The sequence below is a fragment of the Oreochromis niloticus genome, linkage group LG7 (assembly GCF_001858045.2).
Source record: "Oreochromis niloticus isolate F11D_XX linkage group LG7, O_niloticus_UMD_NMBU, whole genome shotgun sequence".
NCBI lineage: Eukaryota > Metazoa > Chordata > Actinopteri > Cichliformes > Cichlidae > Oreochromis > Oreochromis niloticus.
Window position 1 is genome coordinate 12723936 of NC_031972.2, and position 6402 is coordinate 12730337.

At 41.3% G+C, this 6402-nt stretch overlaps 1 long non-coding RNA gene across 2 annotated transcripts; it reads left to right on the plus strand.

Moving 5' to 3' along the window:
- The first annotated feature begins 2151 nt into the window (after window positions 1-2151).
- Window positions 2152-6060, plus strand: LOC112847538 (uncharacterized). Of its 2 annotated transcripts, XR_003221126.1 has the most exons (3): window positions 2152-2188; window positions 2923-3014; window positions 3760-6060. It is a non-coding gene; the product is annotated as an uncharacterized LOC112847538 (long non-coding RNA). The 2 variants fall into 2 exon arrangements; XR_003221125.1 differs by lacking the exon at window positions 2152-2188 and having other exon boundaries at window positions 2493-3014.
- Window positions 6061-6402: the final 342 nt, after the last annotated feature.

Below are 6402 nucleotides of genomic sequence, written 5' to 3' on the forward strand. Positions count from 1 at the left end.
AATTACTTGTGTAATCACTGCTGGGACTGTCTGAATTACCCAGTCTGGGATTACGTTTATGATCACTGCTGTCTGAATTACTTGTGTGATCACTGCTGACACTGTCTGAATTACCCAGTCTGGGATTACGCTTATGATCACTGCTGTCTGAATTACTTGTATGATCACTGCTGACACTGTCTGAATTACCCAGTCTGGGATTACGCTTATGATCACTGCTGTCTGAATTACTTGTGTGATCACTGCTGACACTGTCTGAATTACCCAGTCTGGGATTACGCTTATGATCACTGCTGTCTGAATTACTTGTATGATCACTGCTGACACTGTCTGAAGTACTTGTGTGATCACTGTCTGAATTACTTGTGTGATCACTGCTGACACTGTCTGGATTACCAAGTCTGGGATTACTCTTGTGATCACTGCTGACAGTCACTGGATTACTCACGGCTGTCTCATTGTCTTCTTTTCTTTTTTGGTGGATTTTTATGGAAATCAGGCTCCAATTGTTAAAGCGAGACAATTTCTTAATTTCCTCATGTTTTGGGGGCATTTGTTCCTTGCAGCTACAAGTTTTAGCAGGGAGGTGTACTGATTTTTGGGGAGTCGTTTCCTGGGCTGGCCTCGGTGTTACACCTACACTCGTGTGAACAGTGCTGACAGTGTCTGAATTACTCGAGGCTGTCTTATGGTCGTCTTTTGTTTTTGGGTGCATTTTTATGGAAATCAGGCTCCAATTGTTAAAGCAAGACCATTTCTTAATTTGCTTGTGTTTTGGGGGCATTTGTTCCTTGCAGCTACAAGTTTTAGCAGGGAGGTGTACTGATTTTTGGGGAGTCGTTTCCTGGGCAGACCTCGGTGCTACACCTACACTCGTGTCATCACTGCTGTCAGTGTCTGGATTACTCGAGGCTGTGTTATTGTCAGTTTTTGTTGTTAGGTGTTTTGGTAAGGAAATCAGGCTCCAGTTGTTAAAGCAGGACAATTTCCTCTTGGCCTTGTGTTTTCGGGGCATATGTCCCTTGCAGCTACAAGTTTTAGCATGGGGGGCCACTGATTTTTTGGGGGTTGTTTCCTGGGCAGGCCTCAGTGCTACACCTGTCAAATCCGAGCACAGGTCCAACATGTGGCATATAGAATCTATAGTGGCGCGATCTGGGTGACCTGCCTGAAATTTCTCCCACTGTTCTTTTGTAATGTTGTTTTTGTAGTCTTGAAGGAGTTGCCTCACAGTGTTTGCTGTGGCATTTTTCAGACTACTCCTGGCTGTGCGATCTGTCATTATGTTTGAATTTGTTGAGTCGCTTTCTCAAAGATAGCTATGAACAGAAGTTCAAACCCTATTTATGCTCTCCCAAGGCGTTTTGCCTTGCCTATTTGAGCTTATAGGCTCCGCCCTGTCTTTTCATCTTAACAAATCTATTCCCTGACGTCACTCTGTCCTTTCATCTGTAGATTGGCCCCGCCCACTTTAATAAAATCAACTATTTTGCTTAGCAACCCTTTTGCGCCCACCTGGTTGACTGCGTTCAGCATTATCAGTAGTTCTCATCACGCTGATTTGTGCTCAATGGGCCTCCTTTTTCATAAGTTTGATTCTAATTATGACCATAATGCTGTTACATTGGGTGCAACGTAATTGTAACAGCTTTGACCTGCGTATCTCTGTTCGGGAATGGCACCGTTTACGTCCCAAAACCACCACCGACTGTTTCAAACGGTAAACTGGACTACCCGACAGAAGGACCCGATGCACCGCCGCAATATTTTCGGTAAGTTAAATGTGTTTGTAAGGTAATCCATAACTAGCGTCATCGATGAGCACTCAGCTGTCGGGGAAACTTTCTGTGGAGGTGAATAAATTTACCCTGACTAAAGAAATCAAGAAAAAAAAGCACCGGGCTGCTCAGTCACTAACTAACTATCGTTACTGTACTTTCATTACGAGTCTTAGGCTACGTCCACACGTACACGGGTATTTTTGAAAACGGAGATTTTCCGTTTTCGTTTTAAAAAGTAATCCCGTCCACACATAAACGCAGACATGAAGGGAAACGCTGCTAGGAACTTGCCAAAGCAACAGGTGGCGATATATTCCTAACAGTGTAGAAATGTTGGCCAATCAGAAGTCTAGAAGCCTCGGTAGGAAATAGTAAACAAAGATGGGGCATAGAAGCAGAACCGAGTGGTATGTGTGGAGGGACTGTGTGTGTGTGTATGTAAGCATTTAAACACTGCAGAGAGTACAATTAACAGTATTGTAGAAATTCATTTCACCGAAACAATAACGTGGCGCACAGTGTGACGTCAAAAAAGGCGCACACCTTTGACGCTGCGTTTTCTCCGTTTTCCTCGTCCACACGTAAATGCAAAAACTGAGTTTTCGAAAATATTCACCCTGGCAGGCGTTTTTAGAAATCTCCGTTTTCAGTGACCAAAAACGCCGTTTACGTGTGGACGAAAGGTGCAAACGCATAGAAAAATTATGTTTTCAAAAATACCGGGGTACGTGTGGACGTAGCCTTATACTGTAAGAGCAAGTCTGCTTCAGCTCCCGTGCAGAGCTGATTATTAAATATGAGCAAACAGCAGCGTGTTTTCTGTCTCCTGTCACATCTGTAAGGACAGTAACACCAAATTAAAGAGAAAGCTTGCACTTCAGTAAACCCTCATTAATCATTAACTATGGATTAAAATAGTAAAGCTCAATATTTATGTACTGAAACCAACTACAGCCGTTTGGCAGCTTAACTTCAAATTTGTGTTTAATTTGGTTTCAAATATTCAGGTTAAAAACAAAAGTCTGATATTGAATGATTCTCAATGTGGTATTGTTCACAAAGTTACATGTGCAGTACTCTGTACAGCTTACATAATTTGTGAAATAATTTAAAGCATTAGTATTTGTTGTTGAATTCTCAGGCAGCAGACCAGGATGCAGCAGCAGACTGAACCAGGACTGAAACCATCTCATTTTTGCAGATTTCCATTTACAAAGCACCAAAAAGTCAAAGGTAAACGTTACATTGGCAAATCTGTTAGTATATAAGGCTCTTTTTAATAAACAGCTTATATGTGAGCTGCCAGCAGAACTGTAGAACTGAAAAAATATAAGAGTAGAACTTCAGATCCTGAGTGTGTAAGGACAGGGAAGGATCAGCTTTATTTCACATTTCAGGGATAAACCTTATTGTCAATGGAAATTGTACTTAGTAGTCAGTATAATCTTTTAATGATACAAGTTTCCATATATGCTTAGAGGTGTATAATCGATTGTGTAGTGATAGAGTGTGTGGTCTTTAGAGGGGTGCAGGGGCTTTGTGTGCATTCCAGAGTGTTCTGGCATCCACACCCACATCCTCCAAGCATGGGAAAAGGGCATATCTTCTCTTATTGTTTTATGATAGGATAAACGTATCTATGTCTGTTTTTAGCTAAGTGCCTTTTGTTTAGATGAACTGTTGGACTTCCAGACCAGCAGGTTTAGCGAAGTCTTTATGGGGTCACACACACACACACACACACCCCCAATGATGTATAAATAAAGACCAGGGCAGTGCACGGTGCGAGTCTCAGAGCCTGCACTTCTGTGCGAGTGCTGTGACTGCCCTTGCTTGCAAGTAACTAACTGCAGTGTGTGTTTCTCCTCTCTGATTCGAAGCTGAAGAAGTGTCTTAGAATACATCTCTTGGCATTTGTTTTGGTCCTTTGTAACCGGATCAGAAATATCAGAAGTGTTATCTGTGACTGTGTTCCAAGATCTGGCACACTGAGTCCTGACGCCGTGGGAAGCCAGCACCGAAGTCTGTGCACAGCCCTCTTAGAATTCGGGTCCGGACCGGTGTTTATAGTCTGGTCCACGGCAGTGGGATTCAGTCTGACGATCCAAACCACCAGTGAGACGTCTGAGGGTGAGAAACACTATTTTGATATATAAAACGGCCGCAAAGGTTTAAAGAAACGTGATAAAATAGGTTTAAGTTCACCAAAAAGAACTAAGTTTAGACTGGTTTTAGAGGTAGCCGAAATTACTTTGTGACAAATTAAAATACGTTTAGGCAAATTAACACGTTTAGGCAAATTAAAACATGTTGAGACAAAGAAATTAAAATAGGTTTAAGTTCGCCAAAAGGAACTGTGTTTAGACTGGTTTTAGAGGTAGCCAAAAGTACTTCGTGACAAATTAGCGCGCAAATGTCTATGTGTGTATGTGTCTGGAAGTAAGTTGATTTTACAGCATAATATGCTGCTGAACTACTTCTATTTTATTAATAAACAAGTAAAATTAACACCTGATGAGGAATGGTTAGAAAAACAACAAACCGGAGCAGGTAAAATTAGTGCAAATAGGTGGAGAAATCCATGAAAAGCTAAAAACCGCAGCTGGGAAGGGAAATGCAATCTCTCAGCTGTTACCCAGCTGAGAGTTGCCCTGATCAACAACAGCCTGTGCTCCAGACCATTAATTTAACCAATTGTTAACAATAATCTGCATTAAGCTTAGGGTTGCTCAAATTCAGTACAATGACATATGAGATGAAGTAAAATAGGTAAATATTTAATCTAATGACGTGCATAGAGGCACTTGACCTGTTTGAAAGACTGTCATCCTAATATGTTGAGAAATAGAGCACACCTATGAAAACAACTAATATGCTGAACCCTGTATGAAGCAGCTGAAAACTACATGATGGAGAAGCTGAATTGAATATGAAAGTGCAAGTCTTTGCCACTGTGGGCAAAGCACACAACCACTGTGTGAGGTTGCGTTGGGTCTCTTCTGAGCTGATGAGCAAGCTTCACATTATCAGATCGAGAGCTGGCTGAAAACTCATCAAAGAGAGGGAAACAGAACTACAATAATTATGATAACTGGAGTGTGCAGCGTTTCCGTGAGTTCTTTCAGATGCCCAGCAGTTTTCCTGTATCTTGACTCGTGTGTAGAGTGTTCATAACATCAGCATCATGTTTTTGTTTATTTGTTTTGTTGGGTTGAAAAATAATTAAATAAACTTGTGATCATACTTATGGATCACCATGGCACATATCATCAGCCATGTGATTTATTTATGCAGATGAAAAGTGAGTGTGAATGTGCCTGACGTCGCAGTGTGTGTGCACTGTGTGAAAGTAATTGTCTCCAATTGTGAGAGCGGTGATTCTGCAGGTCACCATGCAAAAAAAAAAAAAAAAAAAAAAAAAAGAGAGAGAGAAAAAATGTACATTGTAGATGAAAAATACTCATAGGGAAAAGGTTTTGTGTTTATCAGCCAAGAACAACTATAATCTCATTTTCTGCCTTTAAGAAAGGAGAGTTCACGAAAGACAGAGAGAGATGTGTGTGTTGGTTAAGCAGTGATGATAATAATGAAAATGTCTTAGTTTTGTCACTTTCAGATGAAAAGCAGACCTGAATCAATTTTCCACATGCAGCAGTCGGAAGAAAGTTATAGTTTACCATCATTGGAAACGTTCAGGCCAAGTTTCTGGCTGACTTATTTACAGCACCATGTGTCCCTCAACCTCACAAGCGAGCTCTCACTCCTCCCTGAAGACAAGGAATGCAGTTCCAAAGAGCAATAACATGGCAGATAAAGAGACAGCAGCAAAGTCCTGAGCAAAGAGTCCCAGCAAGCAGCAGCAGTGTGGACAAACAGCATCGGAGAAGAAAAGCAAACCCATCATCCTGACTGACTGGATGAATGGCACTGTGTTTCCAACAAGCTGCAAATTCACTGTGCATGTGAAAAGAACTTTTGAGGAGAACTGAGGAGACTGTTGGAGTTTGACATTTGCCACTTTAGAAGTAAAATGGCAAGAAGAGACAGTGGAACACAGGACAAAGCTGAAGAAGAACTGCCGGCTATTGGACTGTTGAAGTGGGAGAGGAGAGTGAGAGGAGGTAAGAACACAGAGAGCACTGTTGTTTAATGTGGGAAATCAAAATTTGGGTTAGCAAACCTGGGGAAAAGAAAACTGACTCCTTAAGTGGGAAAATTGAGAAGGAATCTGAACCACTGCAAAAAAGAAACATATACAAAATCACACACACAAGCAGAACATGCATTAACCCTACTAACACAAACACAAGAGAGCCCATGAAGATTAGACAACATCTTAAGCATGTGAGTCTGGTTATCGTCTGGTCCAAGTCACTTAGTGTGATGAGAAGTGATGCAGAGATCAGTGGACTCATAGCACATCAGTTACAAAATGATCAAATAATAGCAGAGAAGTGTGTAGGAAAGGCAGCTTTAAGAACATGCCCTACTGGAGATGCAGCTCCAGACACATTGATTCAACCTGCCTAATAACACAAACACACATGCAATGAAAATCAGCTTATCATCTCTCATCAGTGTTAAAATAGTGTAAATTTAACAGACACTTGTTATCAAATGC